A 23,120-nucleotide genomic window follows, 5' to 3' on the forward strand; every position below is an offset into this window, starting at 1 on the left:
GAACTTCCTCTCTGCCCAGAACATTGGAGGCTATACACCACACCCCCTCAACAGTATTTATAGGAACTCAAACACTGAGATCCTGCTCTGTTCCAGTAACAAGAAGCCGAAAGCACCAGCCTGAAGATGACGAGTGAGACCTCGTCGAAACGTCGCCTAGACACCCCAACTTTTACACGGGAAGACACCCGAGGACACCAAAACCTGCATATATATATATATATATATATATATAAACATTTATAGACAACCCCTCAAAAAAAGTAATAAGGTATCACAGCTTCATTTACAAACACAAAAGGATAAAATACAATGAAAGCAATGCAGAATGCAATCTTTCTTATGCTTAGAGTAGTCTCATTCAAATGAATAAGACATAAGGTATGCATCAGACATAAGATAGCTCTTAAGTCCTTTCATCTGCTCCAAGCACAAAGTCTTGATGTGATGAGGATGAGAATTACATATCCTCCAACATTTCTCCAAAGAAAATAGGGACATCCTATTCTATAATGATGATGATGATGATGATGATGATGATGATGATACTCTGGGCGGCTTCCAACACATATAAAAACAGAATAAAACTATATAGGGCTGCCCTCATATGTCTTCTAAAGGTTGTAGGGTTACTTATCTCCTTGGCTCAGGGGTCACATAACTCCATATGCTCCAACATTTCTCCAATGAAAATAGAGATGTCCTACCATACCCTCCAACATTTCTCCAATAAAAATAGGGACGTCCTAAGGAAAAGTGGGAACTTCTGGGATCAAATAAAAAAACTGGGATGGCTTCTGTAAATTCAGGATGTCCCTGAAAAATAGGGACACTTGAAGGGTCTGTGATTACAACAACAATAAATTGATAAAATACTCTCATTTCTTTCTGAGCATTGGACCTGAGAGTGGAAGTGTATGATGCTGCAGCCTAAACTTATTCTCCCAAGAGCAGTCACAATGTTATTCAATCTTAAGAATCTTTGCAGGATCGGGGTCTTCACCCACCCACCCATTCCACAGTCATTACACAAGCATTCTCCAGCCAATAGACCAGAAAGTCTCTACAGTAATTGCACTTTTAGGATATATGATAGCCACAGCAGATCCTTATGAGTGATTGTAGGATAAAAAAATATAGTGAATGTTCAGCAGCCAATTTTTAAAAACCACACACACAGAGAGAACCACAGTCGCTCAGCTGTTTTTAATTTTATTTATTTTTAAATATCAAAAGCAATTACATGTAAAACGAGTTGCGAAATCATGTCTGTATTAAAGCCATGCCTTAAGCAGGATGCCTCTACTTCTGAAAGGAAAAGAAGGGAATCAATGCACATTGTTAACATCTCAGAACAGATTTCAACCTAAAAATAGGACTTCATTTTGATGGACTTTGGATTTTGATGGATGCTTTATGGTGTGGATGGAAGGAGGCCTTCTGCTGCACTTCGCTGACATTTTTCTGAGTCTTCAGTCTTCTGTTTTAAGCAGTGATGGCTAATCTTTACCCACCCCAGATGTTGCTGGACTACAATTCCCATCAGTCCTTGCCAATATGGCCAATATTCAGGGATGGTGGGAATTGTTGTCCAGGACCATCCGGAGAGCTGTAGGTTTCTTCATACGTCCTTTAAAGTACTGTGGGTGGTATCCAGAGAAATGCTTCTACTAGCCAAAGGACAGGTTTTGCAACAAAACTTCCCCTTTCTCTCTCCTCTCCCTCCACCCCTGTTTTTTTAAAAAATAGTAATATATATCAGAGTTAAAATGCTTTGAAGCTGAAGCCACCACTAGCATTGCTTAAACAAGTAAATGCAAAGGTCCCATTGGTAAATGGGGGGGAGAATGTTATTTACTTACAGTTTCTTCCTATGTTATGTACTGAGTTGAATAGGATCCAAAATGCAGCAGTCTGATTGGTCCTAGAACAATAGGATCCAAAATGCAGCAGTCTGATTGGTCTTAGAACAATGGGATTCAGAGTGCAGTAGTCTGATTGGTCCTAGAACAATGCAGCAGTATGATTGGTCTGCAGGAGCCACCCAATCCAGCTCCAGATGGAAGTGAATCCACAACCTGATTGGCCTACAGGAGAATTCTGGAATTAGCCAATCATGTGCAGCCCATTGTGTAAATAATGTATATAAAGCAGATACTTTGGGAAAACTTTCATTCCTCCTCACCACTATGAGCTGAATAAAGAGCATGAAATAAAGAGCATGAAATCCTATTTCCAAGGATGGCTTCAGATTCTAAGCTTAGATGGTGGGAGCTGCTTCTCATGGCTGCCTCATGCAAGGGAGAAGGAAGAAAGGGAGAGCGGGGAAGAGGAAGGAGCGGAACATATGAGTTTAGTGAGAAACCACAAAGTATAGTTTTTCCTGACTGTCTGTTACTCTCAACCTTACCTTCTGCTGAGTGAAGGAAGGCAAGGTAGTTTGTACCCAACAGGTTTTCCCCCAACCCTCCAGAGCAGATTTGGTAGGGTGTGGGGGCAGATAGGAAGAGTATGGAGGAGGGGGGGTTATTCCATTGCAGAAGCAGAGATCTTTGTGCCAGTAGAAGCACTTAGCCGAAAACCAGAGCAGTAGCTAGGTGATCTTGCACCCCTGGCAGAACCATCCAGATTGCGCCCTCTAACCATGGACAAATAAGCTCTTCTTTCCACCTCTCCTCCAACCCCCCCTCCACCCATTCAATTCACCCTTTATTTAAAACCTTTTCTAAGAGGCAATAATCGATATTTTTATTTATAGACATATTTTAAAGCCCATTTTGCACTCCCCCCTCACCTGCACCCCTGGCTAGGGCCACCTCATCACCCCCTAGTTAGGGCACTGCTGAAAACCTCCTTAGATTTTAGGATAGACCTGTGTATTGATGAGAGCAACCATTCTGGCATTTGTTTTCTAAGCAATGTCTCTGGAGGGGGAAATTAACTGGACTACAACTCCCATCATCCCTGGTCATTGGCCAGGCTGGCTGGGACTGGTGGAAGTTGATGTCTAGCAACATCCGGAGGAACACAGGTCCCCCAACCCTGATGTAATGCCATGCTGTGCTCTTTGGAGGAAGGATAAAATAAGATGAAAGAAAAAGGGCATTTTCATGCTATGGACTTAAACTGCTTTAACAGTTGTGGGGCACTTCCACACTGTAAATTTAAAGCAGAAATAGACCATTTTACACAGGTATGATTTCCCCAAGGAATCCCAGGAAATGTCATTAGTTAAGGGTCCTGAGAGTTCTTAGGAGGCCCCTAATCTTGCAGTTATCGGTCTGCCTTCTGAATGAGAGACTGATTGTTAAACCACCCTATGAACTGCAGAGCTACAATTCCCAGGGTGGTTTAACAATCAGTTCCTGTTCGGGGGGGGGGGGAGGCTCCATAACTGTAGCACTGTGAGGGCAATGGGAGTCTCCTAGCAACTCTCAGAACCCTTAAAAACAACAGCTCCCAGAATTCTTTTGGGGGAAGCCATGACTCTTTAAAGTGATATCATAGTACTCCAGATTAAATTTCCCCTATATAATCTTCAGAATCATAGACACATAGAATTGTAGAGTTGGAACGGACCACAAGGGTCATTTAATGTAACCCCCTGCAATGCCCCCAACCTGGGGCTTGACCTTAATAGTCTCAGGCTCTGCAGAATGACCTGTTCCAGCCATAAAGGGACGGGGTGGGAATAAGAGTTGGCATTTCCATGTTGTGTGGAATAGTTGCTGCAAAAAGCTTGCATACACGGGAAGCACCAATTCCACAGTAAGCACCCATCAAGTACCCTTCATCCCCTATATCAGGTGAATGTGGCCCTGAAGATGTTGCTGCACTATAACACCCATCCATCCTAAGAAGCATGGCCAATGACTAGGAATGATGGGAATTGTAGCTCAGCAACCTCTGAAGGGTTAAAGTTTCTAAACACTTGTCCTGAAGAAACCTGTGCCTCATCATCAGATCTCAAGTTATGGGGTATGAGAGAAGGTGTCCCCCTCTGGATCCAGGTTGATTGGTAAACATCCCTGATGAACTGGAGGCTGCCAAACTCAGTCTGCCCTCAACCAGCCCCAACCTGTTTGCCTTCTCACTAGTAACCAGCTTAGGATATGGCCATAGCTGGCTTCCTCATCCTTTGTCTCTGGAGGAGAATGGGGACAAAACAAGCAATAGTTGGGCCTGCTTGTCATTGGTTCTGGCTCCACCTGCCTTTGATTTATTCTGTCTTCTGCCACACCAATTCCAAAGGGCACCAGCCACCATCACCTTGATGAGTCAAGGAAGGAACATTTCTCAATATTTAGGACCTGTCAGAAATATAAGCTGGTGTTGCTGGTAAATTCTAATTACCCTTTTGGCTCTATTCTTTATTTCTAAACTCATTCCTGGCTTGGTATGATCCCTCATCAAATGTTATAAAAGATGGAAGGTTGAAAATTGCACAGAAATAGTTGATTGCCATGAAGAAGAAAAAAAAGAAGTAACGTGCAATCTCTATTACTTCCCATCTTCACTCCCCGGTAATTGCTGGATGTTGAATCTCAATAATTACCCCCATTGCTTTAGGGTTCTTTAAAGGTATAAGAAATAAATACTTGTTCTCCAAAATAATCATTAGTAGCGTAGGACACAAAGTCAGTGCATTAGTCTGTCTTCAGCTTGTTTTCTTAATGATGTAGGAGTTGAACTCCTGCACTCAGGAGTACAAATAATATTTATCTACTTTGCAAGTTCTGCTATTTTAGATCTAGCAGGTTTATTTATTTATTGCCCCCTCCCTTCTCTCCTATATATAAAGTGGGAGAATAGTGATTTCGTTTCTTAGTTCTGTTTATAATGTTTAAATAAATAAATAAATAAATAAATAAATAAATAGACACGATGATGAATTAAATGCCTCCTAATTGCTTCTCTTGCGGCTTCTTCCCACCTACCTGCCTATCAAGAATGTCATTAGGACTTGTTTGTAGTTTAGGTTACTCTGGAGCAGGGGTGAGGAATCTTTCGCAGTCGGAGAGGTCCATATTACTTTATAGACGACCATCCAGGGGCCACATTCTAATGAAGGGGAGGGGAAGAACACTGGATGTGACTCTTAGCCTTTGCAGAGTAAGCTATATTCCATTCAGTGGATTCAACACACACACAGTCACCTCTACATTCTTTATCCAGTTAAGCAAGAGGCATTATACTAATTCGAGGACACATCCTAGCTAGACATACTTGTGGAGGGTGCAAAGCAGTGGTGTGACCTGGGGTCGGTTGGATAGGTTTCTAAGCTAAATCTAGAGGGCTGGAATACCACATTCAGCCTTCAGCATTGAGGTCCCCACCAATGCCATTGTGATTTTGAGGAGTTTTAGGTAGTATGTTTTTGACATGCCCAGAGATTTGGATTCTGGGGCCTTTAAGTGGTTAATTCTGTTTCTATCTTCCCCTCCCCCTTAAAATATGATTCTCCCACAGTTAGTTATATGCCAGAGTGGTACTATGTGGGAATTTATATCTCTAGAAATGCCTTAGCAGTGTCCTATGGTGGCACCTGTTATAGGAAGTATCTGCTGTGTTGTCTACCTGCCATTTAAACACCCTTGTTTGTCAGCTCCTTGAAGCAGGCTAGGTCTGGAAAGGGCTGCATCACAGCCAAGTTCCAGAGGTCATGTCGTTTGCTGAGTGGGTTCCCATCAGTTAAAGTGAGGGATGTAAGATTATTGTAATGCTTTGTAGTTTTGAAAATAAAATCGATAGCCTTCAGCTCAGCTACACGTTACACTCCAAATCCAAAAATAACCTCTGCCCCCTGACAGAGCCAGTTTGCCAGGAAACAGGGCCTTGTAGTCACAAGGGCTCCACTGAATGGCCTGAACTGCCCTTCAGTTAGGATACAGTTCAAAGTGCCAGTTTTGCTCAAGGCCTAAATAGACTCCTGGGTTAAACCACAGAGCCTAGGACTTGCCGATCAGAAGGTCGGCAGTTCGAATCCCTGCGACGGGGTGAGCTCCCGTTGCTCGGTCCCTGTTCCTGCCAACCTAGCAGTTTGAAAGCACATCAAAGTGCAAGTAGATAAATAGTTACCGCTCTGGCGGGAAGGTAAACGGCGTTTCTGTGTGCTGCTCTGGTTCGCCAGAAGCGGCTTAGTCATGCTGGCCACATGACCCAGAAGCTGTACGCCGGCTCCCTCAGCCAATAAAGCGAGATGAGCGCTGCAACCCCAGAGTTGGTCACAACTGGACCTAATGGTCAGGGGTCCCTTTACCTTTACCTTTTACCAGGGTGCCTTCCTCCCCATGAACCTGCCTGTCTATGCATGCTCTAGGTTTAAGAGGGCACAAGAGCAAGATGATTGTGTCTACTTCTTGCTCGTCACTGTCCCCACATTGCCCACTCACCTGACCTGTCCTTTCCTCTGGGTTCAATGTGTATTTCTGCCAAGGAAGAGTTAGGCAGACAAACCAAGGCTGCTGCCACTTCTCCTTGCTTCTTCTTCTTCTGCTGATGCATGCTTGCTTGCTTGCATACTTAGATCATGCAAAGAGGCAATGGCTGTGAGGAAGAGGAGCTCCAAACAGATCTCAGCATGTGCCCAAGGATGCTGGAACTGCTGTCTGTTCAAGATCAAAGCCAGCTAGCCTGCCTCCCACCCTGCCCAATTTGCAGGACTAGTCTATCAACCTTGACAACTGAGCATGCTGGCTGGGGCTGATGGGAGTTGGAGTCCAGCAACATCTGGAGAGTCCACAGGATCCCCACCCCTGACTTAGGTCTTCATCAGAAGTTCTCTTGGAAGGATTCTCACCCTCAGGGGGTAGGCAGGCAGCTATAGGTGGATAGGGCCATTTTTGTGTTGCCCCCCTGCATCCCTGGAACACCCACTGCAGAAATATCTTCTTGGCTATTAATGCCGTCATCAGCTAGGTACTAGGCAAAGACCATTTTATTTTCCTGGGACCTTTGCTTAAATGATTTTTGGCATCTTGCTTCTTGGAATGTTCTTTCTGAAATGGTGATTATCTGTTTTTAAATTTTGCTTCATAAATTGCCTTGATCACAAACAGTGGAAACGTGGGCTGTAGAGAAATAAAATAATAAATCATTGTCATCATCCTTACAGCAGCTTCTTGAAAAATGGATCGCACTAAGACCAGGTCTTTTCCCCCTGCCATTATTACAAGCTGAGGAGTAAGAGCCTCAAAATCGCAATGCTTCATATATTCTGAGGAAGATTATAGTGCACTGTACTACTTTGACCTTTTCAGGATTATATATATATATATATATATCTCCTCTCTCTCTCTCTCTCTCTCTCTCTCTCTCTCTCTCTCTCTCTCTCTCTTGGCCTTTTGATTTGTTCAGCACTTTCAACTTTCCTGTTTATTAGTCTTGATAACCTGTAGGGAAGAAGACAGCCACATAGCCAATCAAAATGTAGAATACTTAAAAGGTTAAAATCTATGTTTATGGGTCCATTAAATGTTTATAGTCCTTTATGGTCTATGCTGGGCATTAAAATTACAGTCCCTTCTTCTCACAGAAAACACAGTAACCAAAGCAGAAGATGACAAGATATTAATCCCCCCCAAAAGCTGCATTTGAAATTAAGAGTGCCCCAAATAGACAATATTAATTCATGTCTTTGATGATACTAAAAAAAGGAGATGATGGTGTAGAACTGAACCACTCACAGATGTACAAATTGCCAAGGAACTGCTGTGTTAAACATGGCAGTACAGTAGACTGTCTCTCGCACTATCAGTTTTGTGACAGTAAGAAACTGGAGATGTCTCAAAAGATACAGAACATATCCTCATTTATCAATGCCTGCTGTAGTTGGACTTGTAGTGGAGTTGGCTCTTTTATTAAGTTCTGAGTGACTGATTTTTATTTTATTTTGCAAAATGTATCTACCACTTTTTTTATATAAAGCTGCTTACATAAAACGGAACAATATATTAATTCCAAAGATCAATAAAAACAGATTTTTTAAAATGGTGGACATGGGGAAATTATCAAAAGATAGATATTGAAATCCACACTTCTAAAAACAAAAGTACACGGAAGGGTTATGTGTCCTGGAAGGCTTACCTAAACAGAAACACATTTAGCAGGCATCTAAAACAGTACAATGAAGGCACCTGCCTAATATAAACAGGCTGTGAGGTTCTGGAGAGTAGCTGCTGCCATTCTAAAAAGACTGATTTCTCAGAAGAGAGAAAGAAACACCATGTGGCACTTTTGAAAGTGACAGGTTTCAGACAAGGGGCATTCCCAGCCCCACTTGGAGATGTCAGGAATTGAACCTGGGACTTTCCACATGCCAAGTGGGTGCTGCACCACTGAACTGCAGCCCTTCCTCTGCCAGTGGTTCTCCAGCATCTCAGAGAGTGGCATTTACCATTCTGCCTGGAAATGCCAGGGACTGAGCCTGGAACTATTTGCATGGGGTCTATCACTGACCTATGGTCCTTGCGATCCGAAACTCTTGGCTTACTATGAGTTGAACAGGCAAGTGAAAGAAAAGAATCACAAGAAGCCTGCAGTTTGGCCTTAGCAATCCCAGTCAAGCTGATTTCTGCTTTGCATATTTCTGTATCTCCATCTCACATTACCATCCAGCAAATCTGCATCTCTCTACTTGTGCTGGCTGCTGATCTATTGATTTGGAGAAGCTCTGATTCCCTCAGCTCATTGACTGCAGATAGAGAAGATATGAAGCAACTGGGAAATCAGGGAAGCAGCAAGCCGAGCAAGACAAATTGGCAAAAATTATTTAACACTGGGAAACCGATCTCCCTACCCTTGATAATACCAGCTATTAAATGGATGGAATTAATATTAATTACCAATAACGAATTGTTTGTGGGTTCAGTAATGAATGTAGAAATATCAGGAAAGACATAGCCTGCATTTTATAGTACATGTAGCTCATTTTCCTAGAGCAGCGAAAGGAAAAATGGTGTGCAGTTTCCAATAACTATTTCTGATTTCTTCTTACAGGTCACAGGCATTTGTGCACTACATGCTCAGACATCCAAGACTGTTACAGCAGGCTTTTGTACTTTCCAAAAATGGGGGAACAAACATTCTTGTTTGTCTGTCCCAGTAGCCCTAAATTAATTTTTCATAGCATCTAAGACAACACTTAAATGATATTCACATAATACTGTTGTACTCAGGTCCTGCTTGTGAGCTTCCCATAGGCCACTGGATTGACCACTGTGAGAACAGGATGCTGGACTAGATGGGTCACTGGCCTGACGCAACAGGCTCTTCTTATATTATGTTCTCAAGAACAAAGGAAGAGCCATAGTCTAGCATCCTGTTCTCACAGTGCTTAGCCAGATGCCTTTGGGAAGCCTCAAAACAGGACATGAGCACAACAGCACTTTTCCCACTTGTGATTCACAGCAACTGGTAATCAAAGGTATACTGCCTCCAGTACTTTGCTCCTTTGCAGTCTTTTTTAAAATTTCTGCAACATGCTGCTTTGCAGGTCATCTAGACCTGGGCTCAGGTTAAGTTAACTATGAGCTGTAGCCAACGTTTGTTCTGTAAGAGAGTGGATAAGATACTAGCCAGGAAGTATAAGGTTCAGAGATCATCTCTGCCACGAGCACAGCATGTGGCAAACAGCAAGGCCTGGGCAAAGCTGTAAGTTTCAGTTTCTCTCAGCTTCTCATTTTTCCAATCTTAAATTCAGTTTTATACATTTCCAAATCTCTCTCTCTCTCTCTCTCTCTCTCTCTCTCTCTCTCTCTCTCTCTCTCTCTCTCTCTCTCTCTCTCTCACACACACACACACACACACACACACAGTGGTACCTTGGTTTTTGAACAGCTTAGTTCTCAAACAACTTGGAACCCAAATGCTGCAAACCCAGAAGTAAGTGTTCTGGTTTACAAACATTTTTTCCAGAAGCCGAACATGCTCTTTTTAAATGTTTCACTTCAGATTAGAGTGTTCCGCTTTGGATTTGAGTGTTGCACTTCCGTTCTGAGTGCCACGCTTCTGTTTTGAGTATTTCGCTTCGGATTTGAGTGTTACACTTCCGTTCTGAGTGCCACACTTTGAATTTGAGTGTTCCGCTTCGGATTTGAGTGCCACTCTTCTGTTCTGAGTGCTACACTGAGGGCTGTCGTCTGTTGAGTCCTGAGCATACATGCAACATGGAGGTAATATTTGGAACTTATATTTGGTGCTTTTGTTTTTGCTATTGTTTGCGTTTTTCTTTTTGTGGCTTTTTGGTTTATTTCTTTTTGTGACTGTGTGGAACCCAGTTCAGCTACTGATTGATTGATTGTGTGACTGCGGAAATGGATAAAAGCTGCAAAGCCAAGAGGACCATAAACAGAACTACAATAGAGGTAAAGAAGCAAATTATTTCCAAGCATGAAAGTGGGGTCCATGTAAGTGATCTGGCAATGCAGTTTGGTATGGCCAAATCTACAATTTGTACCATCTTAAGAAATAAGGATGCCATTAAAGGAGCCAGTGTTGCAAAAGGTGTTAAAACACTCACAAAGCAGCGAACACAGACAATTGAAGAAGTGGGGAAAAAATCTTTTAATATGGATAACTGAAAAACAGTTGGCAGGTGACAGCATTTCTGAGAGCATAGTTTGTGAAAAAGCTTTACATTTGCAAGCCAACCTCATCAGAAAGACCCCTGGAGCAAGTGCTGAGGGTGAGAGTTTCAAGGCAAGTAGAGGGTGGTTTGATAATTTTAAGAGGAAAAGTGGCACACACAGTGTGATGAGAAATGGTGAAGCTGCCAGTGCCAACAAATTAGACACTGACCGATTCATTTTGGAATTTAAAGATTATGTTGAGTCTCAGGGCTTCGTTCCCCAACAAGTTTTCATCAGGCCTCTTTTGGAAGAAAACGCCATGGAGGATCTACATAACAAAGGAGGAGAAAGCATTGCCATGAAAGGAAGGCTGACACTTTTATTTTGTGCGAATGCAAGTGGAGATTTTAAGTTGAAGCTTTTGCTAGTCTACCATTCTGAGAACCCCAGGGTATTTAAGAAAAACAGTGTCATAAAAAGCAAATTGCATGTGATGTGGAGAACAAACAGCACAGCCTGGGTAGCAAGGCAATTTTTTATTGAGTGGGTTCATGAAGTGTTTGGGTCAAGTATGAAAAAATACCTCCAAGACAAAAATCTCCCAATGAAGTGCCTGCTTCTTATGACTAATGTTCCAGGTCACCCTCCAGGATTGGCGAGTTGTTGACGAGTTGTTGGAAGAGTTGTTGACGAGTTGTTGGAAGAGTTTGGCTTCATCATTGTAAAGTTCTTGCCCCCCAACATGACTTCTCTCATCCAGCCCATTGACCAGCAGGTCATATCTAATTTTAAGAAGCTTTACACTAAAGCATTGTTCCAAAGGTGCTTTGAGGTGACCTCGGACACCGAGCTAACCCTCAGAGAGTTCTCGAAGAATCATTTCAATATCCTACATTGCTTACATATCATAGACAAAACATGGAGGGATGTGACTCAGAGAACACTGAAGTCAGCATGGAAGACACTGTGCCCAGAAACTGTCCCAGAACGTGTATGTGAGGTTGTTGAAGAGGATTCACCTATTGTTGGTGAAATTGTGCCCATGGGAAAGTCCATGGGCTTGGAAGTGAGTAGTGATGATGCGGAGTTAGTGGAGGACCACAAAACTGAGCTCACCACAGAAGAACTTCGAAACAATCTGAAGGAGCAGCAACAGGGGGCAACTGAGGAAATATATTTGGAGGAGCAGAGCAGAGAACGTGTATCTACTGCAGTGATCAAAGAAATGTTTGCAAAATGGACTGAAGTGCAAACTTTTGTTGAAAAATATCACCCTGATAAAGCTGCTGTAAGTTATGCCACTAACACTTTCAATGATAATGCTATGTCTTACTTTAGGCAAATTTTAAAACATCGGCAAAAGCAAGTCTCAATTGAAAGTTTTTGGGTGAGGAAAAGAATCAGCGGGTCTGAACCAGGTGTCAGTGGTGTAAAAAAAGCAAGCGAAGGAATGGCAGGAGAGGACTCACCAATTGTGATTCTGGAAGGGAACCCTGCCCCCCCCCATCTAAACAATGACTATTATCAGTGCAGGTAAGAAAAAATTACATTTTCATTTTTATCATCTTCAATACTGTTTTATTGATTTTACAGTACAGTACATTGTTTATTGCTTTCATTTTATGGATCAATGGTCTCATTAGATAGTAAAATTCATGTTAAATTTCTGTTTTAGGGGTTGTTTTTAAAGGTCTGGAATGGATTAATTCATTTTGCATTACTTTCCATGAGAAAGTGTGGTTTGGTTTTGGAACGCTTTGGTTTTGGAATGTACCTCCGGAACGGATTAAGTTTGAGAACCAAGGCACCACTGTATGATGTCTCCTATTCAGCAAGGATTTCATAGAATCTTAGAGCTGGAAGGGACCATGAGGGCCATCTAGCCCTTCTGTACAATATGGGGGGGGGGGAGATCTTAGTGCAAATTTCTGCTAATATACATTTGTAATATACCCAAAATATACCTAAAATAATGGTATATTCTTTTCACCAATATGTTCATTTTGAAGGACGCTTTAACCAATGTATACTGATCACTTGACTGGAGAAGTGCATTGCACAATTCATGAATGTGCAAATTTTGAAGGATGGCTGTGTTTTGATTCACATTTTGTTTTGGAAACACAAAATCAGTTAGGTTTGCCATAAAATATGAAGTGAAATTAAATTCTCCCCCATCCCTATGTTTATTCAAAGACAGACTGAATGTACTCAGTGGAGCTTATTACCTTGAAAGTGTGTTTAGGGTGTAGCTTCAGATTAGCTCCTTCTTTCACCTGGAGTATTGCGGCCAGTTCTGGGCACCACAATTTAAGACAGATATTGTCAAGTTGGTAAAATGTTCAGAGGATGACCAGAATGATCAAGGGTCTGGAAACCAAGCCTTATGAGGAATAGTTGAAGGATTTGGTTATGTTTAGCCTAATACAGAGGAGACTGAGAGGAGGTGTGATTGCCAGCTTCACATACCTGAAGGGTTGTCACATGGAAAATGGAGCAAGCTGGTTTTCACCTGCTCCAGAGGGTAGGACCTAAACCAATGATTTCAAAAATGGAGATTCCAACTAAACATCAGGAAGAACTTCATAAAAGTAAGAGCTGTTAGACAGTAGAAGGGACTCCCTCGGGAGGCTGTGGGCTCCTTCATTGGAGGTTTTCAAGCAGAGGATGGATGGCCAATTTTTAATTACATGCCATTGAAGTGAATGGGGAAAGCCTGCATATATAGGAGCTCAACAAATGCACTGAAATAGACATGAAGATTTGAATCATAATTGAGGATTAATTGTGCCTGATTGTTTCTTACCAACAGTCAGGTTATTTCCCCCACCCTCCTCCAGGAATTTTAAAAGTACACAAGCTGTGGCCCATTCTAAATTGCACTCATTCCATGTATAGTGAGCGAGCGTTATAGCTTTTTGCCTCTCCGTAATCTTCCTTCACTGACTGGCCATACAAGTATCAGCGCATCAAAAAGCTGGACATTTCAGGCCTCTGCATAGTTTGGAAAGCAATCAAGTTTAAGGGGAGAAATTCTAACTGGCATTAAATTAGCCGCCACCATCGCCATAGCAGCGCTGGTGTTTTATTAAAAAGTTGCGTAAGCACCTTGCTGTGCCATGCACACAGGAAAACAATTTAATTTCCTCTGCCTTATCACAAGCTGCAGAGACAGCACTTCTACACGTAAGGAAGGATTAACGCAAAACTCGGCACTCCAGTGTTGTGATTTATGGGAGGCACGCCTCGAGTGCATTGCATGCCATGACCCCTCCCCAAGACCCAACTGGTCTCATACTCAAAAAGGGCAACTCCATTTCCCAACACATTCAGTTCCAGTTGCTCAATTTTCAAAAGCAACATGCTACATAATTAATTGGTTCCTTCACACTGAAGTGCAAGAATACCACTCTGCATATATATATACACACACACACACACACACATGCCACAGTTGTTCTTGCATATATAGATCTTTGTGTCTGAGACCATAGAGAAGTAATGCCAAGCAGAGTAGAGAATGCTGGGCTGGGTGGGCATTCCTTCATGAGGAAGGACAGAACACAGGGACGCGGACTTATAAAAAATATTGGGGGGGCCCGGGAAAGCTCATGAATAATAAATAAGCTCATGAATATGCAAATAAAGTGGCGCCGCCTCCTCGTGAGCGAATAGGGGAGAGCGTGCTGCGCCTATTAATCAGCTCCAAAGGAAATTGGGTGGAGCTTTTGCTCGGGAGGGAGGGCAGGAGGCATGCAGCCCGCCCCTCCCTGTGCATTTTGGGCTGGGGGAGGGGCGGCGATGGCGCTCTGCTGGAGGGGCGCCGGAGATTATCCCCCAAACGAATTTTTGAGGGGGCTCGGGCCCCCTCAAGCCCCATGGAGTCGGCGCCTATGACAGAACACTTTCTTTGCATGCAAAGGGTTCTAGATTCCTGGGCATCTTCAAGTATGACCTGCCTGAAACCCCAGAGAGACGGTGCCAGTCAATGTAGACAATACTGATGATGGGCCATTGGTCTGCCTAAAAACAAGGCTTTTTTCTATGTTCAGAGGAATGAGCATAGTTTCTTCTTTTCATGCAAAAGGATCTCCAAGTAGGGCTGGAAAAAACTGCTGTTTCTAAGCCTGGAGAACCAATGCCAGTCAGCATAGACATTGCTGAGCTGTATGGGCCCTTAGTCTGACTCAGAATAAGGCAGCTTCATGTGTTCATCACAATTCCATTAAAAAGGGGATGTATCTCTTTGGTAGAGCATCGGCTTTGCATGCAGAACATCCGAGGTTCAATCTCTGGCATATCCAGGTAGGGCTGGAAAAGACTCCTTTCTAAAGCCCTAGAGAACCATTGTCCACCAGTGCAGGCCAGAGATAAGGACCTTTTGGATATGGTTGGATTATAACTCCCCTCATACCTGACCAGTGGCCATGCTGGCTGAGGCTGCTGGAAGTTGGAGTCCAGCAACATCTGTTGGACAATGGTGAGCTTGATGGACCACAGTTGAAATTGGGGCAATGCTATAGCTCATGCTTTGCATTCAGGAAGTCCCAGGATCAGATCCTGGCTTCTTCAGTTGAGTTTCCCAGGTGGCAGGTAATTGAAAACACCTCTCTCTGGCTGAAACCCTGTGGAGTCACAACCACTCATAGTAGTAGAGAATATTGGGCTAAAATCTATCTGCCCACTTAGGTAAACAAATAGACTGAGTCAATGTAAGGCAGATCCCTACACCCACACACAGAGAAGTGGCTTTATTTTAGAGCCTGACCACTCTGGAAGAGATGTGGTTCTGCAGCAAAATACACAACCAGTTCCTGCAGCATTAGCTACTAGATCACTGGGCTCCAGGAATACAATAGCTGACCACCTCTTAAGAGTAAGAGGGGAAATCAAAGAACTTAAGAGAGAAACAAAATATCCTTCCTGAACCTACTGGCCTACAAGCATGTTCCAGAATAAAATTAATAACACTAGAAGCTGTCAGCACGTGACAGTGGCCACATACCCTGGGAGCGGCTTTGAGTAGCTAGCTAAACCAGGTGTGGGTAGTCAATGGGTCTCAAATCCTCAGTGAGTTAGCAACTTCCCCTGCATGCAAAGACAGGTTCTGGTGGATTGAGTGGATGAAACCAATAGTGGGTCCAGTGGTCAAGAAGGTGGTTTCTGCACATGCTATGGAGGGGCAGATAGGGCTTGTCAACCTGGGAAGGAAGCCCATCTAGGAGAACTCTGATTCTAAACCTCCTCTGCCTTGCAGCTATACTCATCATGAAAAAGGCTTTGGGAGTAAACCCCAAGGAAAGAATCTGTACCTGCTGCCTCATGGGACATCATCGGGAGAAGAAAAGGCTAAGGAGTAAAAGCAAAGGTACCCCTGACCATTAGGTCCAGTCGTGACCGACTCTGGGGTTGCGGTGCTCATCTCGCTTTATTGGCCAAGGGAGCTGGCATACAGCTTCCGGGTCATGTTACCAGCATGACTAAGCTGCTTCTGGAGAACCAGAGCAGCGCACGAAAACGCCGTTTACCTTCCCACCGGAGCAATACCTATTTATCTACTTGCGCTTTGACAAGCTTTTGAACTGCTAGGTTGGCAGGAGCAGGGACCGAGCAACGGGAGCTCACCCCGTCACGGGGAGTCGAACTGCTGACCTTCTGATCGGCAAGTCCTAGGCTCTGTGGTTTAACCCACAGCACCACCCGCGTCTGGAGTGGAGTCCCTAAGACTGTTGGGTGGCACCTTGTACGTCTCCTTCTGGAAACTCCTGCAGCCAAGCTGGTGCCAAACATATAGCTCTGCTTTTCTTTGGACCATATTAGTGAGACCAGGCCAGGGTGTGTGTGTCTTGTTGTCTGGGCAGCCCAGGACTTCCATACATACTCCCTAGGCTTGCAAACCAGAGAGGTTACTTTGGTGCTGCTAATGGAGCACAAGCAACATGGGAGGCAGCAATTACGAGTTACTGGTCTCTGCAACCATAGCAGGTGCTGTGATTCGCCTGCAGTTTGACTTCTCCCCCCAAGACACATTCCATTGTCTCTCAAGACAGACGGATGCCAACAACTAATACTAATAGAACATAAATTATCTTTCATAAACTCAAAACTTTGAATCGTTTATTACTGCTTATTAAAAAAAAAATAGCAGCCAAACACCATAAATTCACATTTGCAATGCAGCTGTCGCCATCCGCTTCTCAAGTCACAAAATTTAATTGTGAGTATAAAAATTACAAGGTAACTTAAAAAGAAAAGGAACTGACTTAGCAGAAAATCCAGGCACATGGCATTCCAATAGCACCCCCTCCTGGCCTCTGAAGTGAAGCTGGAGATAACTGGAAAACAACAAAAAGAAAGCTGCAAAATATGTGTTACATGAAAATGCATGTAACTGTAACCCAATGGCCCTTTGGAAAGAGGAAGAAAGCACATTTTGAGGGGGGTTATGAGGAGGGACGCAGCTGGCGCTGTGGGTAAAACCTCAGTGCCTAGGACTTGCCGATTGTATGGTTGGCAGTTCGAATCCCCGCGGCGGGGTGAGCTCCCGTCTTTCAGTCCCAGCTCCTGTCCACCTAGCAGTTCGAAAGCACCCCTAAGTGCAAATAGATAAATAGGTACCACTCCGGCAAGAAGGTAAACGGCGTTTCCGAGTGCTGCGCTGGTGCAGACTCACCAGAGCAGCTTCGTCACGCTGGCCACATGACCCGGAAGTGTCTGTGGAGAGCGCTGGCTCCCGGCCTCTAGAGTGAGATGGGCGCACAACCCTAGAGTCGGACACGACTGGCCCGTACGGGGAGGGGTAACTTTACCTTTATGAGGAGCAAAAAGTTGTGGGTAGGGAAGAGGTGCTTAAGCCATCCTTCCGTCCTCTGCCTTCCTGTTTTGAATCACCCCAGTGGCCTTTTCTCTTTCTTTCACATTTGCCTTTAGAAACACATATTTTGAGCCTTATAGGGAAGGTGTGATTTGGAGCAAGAAAACGGCAGGTGAGGAACAGTTGAGCATTTTCTTCCTTTGTGCATGTGTGCTCCAAATCACCCAAATTCAGAAGCCAGTTTTTCCTTCCTTTAAAAAACAAAAAGAACCAGTAGCAGCAAGCAATGGGTAAACCTCAGTTTCAGCAGTAGCTTGTGGATAGTGGACTAGGGCTAGTCCCCTGGTTGGTGGCTAATTCCCTAAATGATCCTCTGGCACCTCCTTTCCAAAGCCCAGGAAGCTTCTGCCTGGTTTAGGGAGAGAGATGCAATGCTCATGCACAACCCCAATCGCCCTCACAAACCTATGAAAATTTTCACTGCATGCCACTGAGTTTCAGATTTGTTCAGCTTCTCATTTTCTTGACTTCAACTGATATGTAGAAATGACTTTATGATCTGAAAATCATAGAGAGGATGTATGTACTTTTGTCTGGGACGCGGGTGGCGCTGTGGTCTGAACCACAGAGCTAAGGCTTGCCGATCAGAAGGTCGGCGGTTCGAATACCTGCAACAGGGTGAGCTCCCATTGCTCGGTCCCAGCTCCTGCCAACCTAGCAGTTCGAAAGTACGTCAAAGTGCAAGTAGATAAATAGGTACCACTCCAGTGGGAAGGTAAACGGAAGTGAGGTGAGGGATAACAAAGAAGCAAATTTCTTTATTATTTATGGGGAAATTCTGAATCTTGAGAGGAGTTGTTGAGGGAGAAGAGGGGATCGTTACTGTTCCATAGTGAGAACAGGAATTTCTTTTTTAGATTTGAATTCAGTAGAAATCACATTTCCTCAAAGATGAGGATGAAATAATAATAATAATAATAATAATAATAATAATAATAATAATAATAAATAAATAAATAAATTTTTATTTGTACCCTGCCTTCCCCAGCCAGGGGTGGCTAACAACATAAAACTAACACAGTATACAAGAACATAAGAACATAAAAACAGGCAATCAATTAATTAAAATACATCTTAAAATTAGTTCAGAGCAAATTAAAATCTGGACAGATGGCAGTCCATGGGTAAAATAAAAGAGATCCCAGCACCGAAAATCTCCCTGGAGTGGCAACACTTACACTTTTTTGCTCCTGAGAAAGTATAACCTCTCTAATTCAACACCAGATTGGTGTGATGATGACTGCATTGTTTAAATTCTTTAATTTATGAGATGGAATGACACTCGTTGATTTTGGAAAATGTGAAAACAGGATTTCTTTTTTTATTTTGTCTTTTAAAAATCCTTTAAAAAAAAGATTCCTTTTGTGAATCTATGACTCTGGAAGGAGACAAAGCTTCATTATGTTGGAATGCCCATTATTTTCATAGCAGAGAGCCCCAGAAACCTATGTGAAAGCAGGATATCTTCAGGAGAAAAAGGCTACGGACTAAACCCTACACAAATCTGGAGTGGAGGCCTTAAGATGGTTGGATGGTATCTTACCGTATATGCCTCCTTCCAGTAACTCCTGCAGCCAAGCTGGTGCCAGACTCTGCTTTCCTTTGGATCACGACAGTGAGGCTGAGAGGGAGGTATTGTCATCTGAGCAGCCCAGGATCTCCATACACACTGCCCAGGCTTCGGCCCTAGAGAGGTCACTTTGGTGCTGTCATTGCAGCAAAAACAACACAGAAGGCAGCAGCTGCGAGTTACTAGTCTCTGTAGCCACAGTGGGTGCTGTGATTCTCCAGCAGTTTGACTTCATCCCCAGAGGTACACTCCCTTATCTCTCAAGGCAGACGGATGCCAACAATTCCCTTCACATCAGCTCTCAGGAGGACCAGCTCATGACCAGCACCATGTACACCATGTCTTGGGCTGATTGCACACACTCATAGGTGCCTGCAGCCAATGGCACTGAGAGTCAAATCTACACCAAGGAGATCAGGGAAGGAAATGTGGCTCTGTGGTAGAGCATCTGTTTTGCATGCAGAAGGCTGCAGGTTCAAACCCCAGCATCTCCAGGAAGGTCTGGGAAAAGACTCCCTGCAATCATGATATAAGGGTCAAAAGGAGGAAATATACTTACTGTGCTTTGTACCATTGCAAAGACAATAATGTCCTCTTGAATGTGTGCGAGTAGTATTGTTCAATTCCCACCCACTCCCTTGGTTTTTGGTGTTGTTGAATTTTGCTTTTGTTTTTTTTAAGAATACTGTAGCTACTTCTCTGACATCTTTATTTTGAGAATGCCATTGATCAGTCCCCTCGTCTATACTGTATGTTCCACATTAAGTCATTATCTCTGCTGTTCACTCCATTAATTCTGCTAGTTTTATTAGCAAAGTTCTGCCGCCTAGTCCTGTAACGGTGACAAGCATTTCGAAAAGCTAATCTGACAGATAATGACTCCATTAAGGGTTGAATACTAATTGGTTTACATCAGGGGCCTGGAATTAATTGATGCAAATAAATTAGCACCTGAGCATGCATCACCCCAGCTTTGGATTTTCCTAAATACCAAGGTGTTTGGGTTTTTTTTTAAAAAGAAAACTTTGCATCTTCAGAAAAATGTAACTGAATATAAACAAACAGGACAGGTAATTAAAATGTGGCAAGAAAATCTTCCAAGAAAGGTTTAATATTGCCTCCCAATTGATCTGAGGAGGAGAGGGTGCTTTGCTTGCACATTTTTCTTAGGTATTTATGGCTTATATATAAAAAAATGCTTTTTTTCTTCACTTCCAAGACCCACAATTATCATTATTTTTGTTATTATGGCAGATTATTGCTGCTAATAACAGCTGTTAATCTAATCTATCAAAATGGCACTTTATTACAGTTTTAAATGGAGAGTGCAATTTGTGAGGTTTGGGGGCTGTGCACATGGGCACATGCTGATGTGACCTCAGTTCATCCAGTGGCAAACCATATGCAAAAAACTCTGTCCTCCAATTTGGGAAAGCCTGTTTGTAATCATCACACCAAATTGGGCAAAGTCTTACCAAAGTCACATTTTGATTCAACATCTTAATTCAAAATGGTGTCTGGTGTCCAAAATACAGATGAAGACCATCTTCGGAACGTTGTGTTGAGCTGGGGAGCAATACCTTAAGAGTCACCCAAATCAGTGAGTGCAGTTTGGATCTGTGACAACAAACAGAGTGAAATCACACAAAACTGGAATATGATGTCCATACAGATGTATTCACATCAGACTCTCCAGGTGTCCCTATTTTCCAGGAACGTCCCTGATTTAGAGAAGCCATTCCTGTTTCTGATTTGATCCCAGAATGTCTTTCTTTTCTTTAGGATGTCCCTATTTGCATTGGAGAAATGTTGGAGGGGATGGAGTTATCCCACCCCCGAGCTATCTGAAGGCAATCCTGTATAATGAATTTTTTTTATGTTTAATGTTTTATTGTGTTTTTATGTATGATGGAAGTTGTTCAGAGTTCTGGGGCAACCCAATAAGATGTATGGGGTATAAATAGTAAAATTATCATTATGGAATGGCCCGTCCCTATTTTCATCAGTGAAATGTTGGAGGGTATGTCACACCAGTGCAGTTTATTGTTTGTTTGTTTGTTTGGTTTGTTTGTTTGTTTGTTTGTTTGTTGGTGTGTGTGTGTATGTGTGTATCTCCAAACAATAAAATCATAAAAAGTAATTAAAAAAAGAGTTAAAACCAAAAAAGAAACTAAAAACAAACCTCCATAAGCCTGGCAGAATAGAAAAGTTTTCAACATGCTTTTAAAAGTTGGCACAGAAAGTGGCCACTGAATCTCCATTGGTAGGGTGTTTCACAGGACTGGGCCAATGGCACTGCAGCCTCAAGTTCTTGTTGCATGTCGAGGTCCCCAATACACCCCAAAGGAAAACACAATTGACACTTAATTTTTGTTTAATTTTTTTGGCATAATTTTGGCCACAACTTTATTCAAATACAGCAATGTGAGTGGTTGCTTAGGCATTGGTAGCACTAACTGCCCCCGCACGGGGACAGCTCTGACATTCGCACCCCCCACGAAGTCAGGAAGGGTAAGTCACCTGGGGGGAGAGACGGGACTGGGAACCATGCCTCACCTCTCCCCAGCACGCTCCCAGGGGCTTGTGTGGCTCTAGCCCCTTGTCAGGGGGTTTCGGACAAAAGCATGGGGGAGCCCCTGGGTTCCTTTAATGGTAAAACCCTTCAGCAGCAGCTTTTGGAGGGGCAGGCAGAGCCGAATCCATACCCCTCCACCAGCAGCAGCATTTGGGGGGGGCAGGCACAGCCGAATCCATACCCCTCCAGCAACCAATTCCAGACCAATGCCTAACCGCAAACCTTACAAGTTGTGACAATTTGCTATGCGGTAGGCGAAAACCAAGTGGCACACACTAATCAGCCAAATGGCAAAATTCCTACTGTGTCCCTGCCCCAAAGCAGATGACCCCATGACAGGCAATAGCAAGGTCAAGCAAACAGCCTAACATTAGGGAAGGGAGGGCGGGTGATCCGAAGCACGCAGCGAAAGAGGACGTCCGTTGCTGTGTGCCTTGTATTTAACAAATAGGGCTGTCAATCACTAAATGCCAACATCTAAATTTCCCCAGTAACAGCCGGCCCCTGCTTACGAGTTGGCCAAACCATCTGCCCAGAAACAGCAAGGTGTCTTGGAATCCCCAACCGCAACATGTGCTCTCCGTGATGGAGAACACACTTTGTCAAACAAGCCCGAGCTACTCAGGGAATGACCAAAAACATTCCTGCAAGTGATCTCAGCGAAAGAGCTGGAAAATAAGGGTTGCGGCAATCCTTGGGGTACCCTGGGCCCATGTTCTCCAGGGCTTGAAAATAAACACAAGGAGAAAGCTTGATGAGGGATATCAGGCATAAGCATCTATCACCACCCGATTTTCAATCTGTTGCACCAAAAAATAGGCAAAGTCACACCAATGTCATATTTTAGTCTGCCACCTTGATTCAAAATGGTGCCCAGCATCCAAACATAGGTGTAGGCTACTGCCTGCATCTGATATGACATGAGGCAGATTCCCATGTACATATCCTCCACTCCTGCAACACTCCAGGTGGGATTGGCCACACACACACCAGGCCAAAGCTTTGCCAAACCTCCTTCTTTTGAGGAGATGTGTGTGGTGCTTGGAGGAAATTAATAACAATGGCTGGCAGGCCATAGAGCTTTTTGGTCCTCATGCACACTATTGCTACTGTATGGAAAGAGCTCTCCTAGCTTTGGGGAAAGCTGTTGTTCCTTGCAGTGACAATGACACTGCCTCTTCAATGAGGCTGTTTCTTTTCCAAGGTGCTAATCAAGTGAGATCAAGGCATTCTTTGCCACAGCTCCGTTGCTAAGTGATGATCACACTTTTGGGGCTCACCTTGCAAGACTTTGGAATTCAAACTATCATATTCTAACAACTGTGCCCAGGAAGAGGTACTCTGCACACAGTGTAAATTCCTTTGTGAATTTATCACATATGTTAGGTTGTTGTTTAGTCGTTTAGTCGATCACATATGTTAACATTTCTCTTAATTTTTGCATCCTTGCTTCCTCTTCTTTTTCCTTTCCTTTCTAATGTTTCCACTCTGTGGATTTTGGGGGAGGTGGGGTGAGGGTGATTAAGCCACAAT

At 43.4% G+C, this 23,120-nt stretch overlaps 1 long non-coding RNA gene across 1 annotated transcript in view; it reads right to left on the bottom strand.

The window, feature by feature from the left end:
• Window positions 1-13,595: 13,595 nt before the first annotated feature.
• The window catches only part of LOC309362065, a 29,827-nt gene continuing 20,302 nt past the window's right edge, over window positions 13,596-23,120 (bottom strand). The window contains exon 3 of the long non-coding RNA XR_014164762.1: window positions 13,596-13,607. This is a non-coding gene — a long non-coding RNA (uncharacterized lncRNA). The remainder of the gene's footprint in view (window positions 13,608-23,120) is intronic.

Source organism: Podarcis melisellensis, assembly GCF_964234715.1.
Source record: "Podarcis melisellensis genome assembly, chromosome: Z".
NCBI lineage: Eukaryota > Metazoa > Chordata > Lepidosauria > Squamata > Lacertidae > Podarcis > Podarcis melisellensis.